Raw genomic sequence first — 1,202 nt, 5'->3', positions numbered from 1 at the left:
TCAGGGATCACTGAAGTTCAGCAAATTCAAGTGTGACCCAAGACCGAACTCCTCCCCATGCTCTCTGCATACCGGGGGCAGGGTTCTTTTGAGCTAGTCTCACAACATGCTGCCTTTACAATGCAAATGTTGTCGTTGCAAAGATATGCCCATCGGATTCAAATTTCATAAAGTCCCAGTTCAATATGGCAGGTGAAAATGCAGACATGAAACACAATGCAAAAGCTAGGACTTGTAAGAACAGTTTTCCACAGAAGCTGGGATTGCATTCTTGTGTTCTAGAGATTGTACATTATGGCTGTATGGTGCATGTGGTAAAGCGGATGTCACTTCCAGTGAAATCATCTCATGTGAGGTTTATCATGTTAGACACGGCAACTTTATTAGAGGCGCTGTGCTCTAGCAGTACATTTTTTGTCTTGGCTTATGTGCTTTGGAGATACCTGGTGGGAAGAGAGAGAAGGCAGTTCTCCCCAGAAGCTTCTTCAGATCAATTGGTCCATGACTGTGAAGCTAGAGTCTGGATTTATATAAGCAGCCAGATGAGAATTGACTTCATGGCATAGAACACCATGGCACTTTATACTATCGTCAGTCAGTATTGACTTATCTTGACTGATGTGTGAGACATTATAGAACTAGGCTTTGAACTAGCAATGTGCTATATGGATGGAATTTCTAGCCTTGTTCAAATGTCAGGTGATCCGCTTGTAGATATTACCATTCCCCCAAGCAGCACCTTATCTCTTGATTTCCCGCCCCTTGCAACAAATATAACGATCGAGCCAACCTTTTAGAACTGACATTCATCATCTCAATCTGATTGTAAAAGGTGTGGAGGAGACAAATGCCAGGGATGGGGAGCAGGGTGGTGGGGGGGATGTAACATTTATCATCTGCATTAGAATTTGAAATGCAGTAATTTCCCTGTCTACTTCCAATTTTCAACTGTTTTTGAAGAGCAGTTTCCTGTCCCACACATTATAAGTGTGCCACAGGATTCTTTGTTGCTTTTACAGATCCAGACTAACACGGCTACCCCTCTGATATTATAAGTGATGTGGCCTTTCACATTTAATAGCAACCCATGCCATTAAGATGGAACATCTTTTGCTTTTCTGGTTGCTAAGTACCCCATATTTACAAGTGTAGCTTGAGGTGGAAGTTTATTAACCCTAAGATGTTCACCTTTTTTCTACACA

Source organism: Mauremys reevesii, linkage group 9 (genome assembly GCF_016161935.1).
Source record: "Mauremys reevesii isolate NIE-2019 linkage group 9, ASM1616193v1, whole genome shotgun sequence".
In the NCBI taxonomy this organism is placed as follows: domain Eukaryota; kingdom Metazoa; phylum Chordata; order Testudines; family Geoemydidae; genus Mauremys; species Mauremys reevesii.
This window is presented reverse-complemented; position numbering follows the sequence as displayed.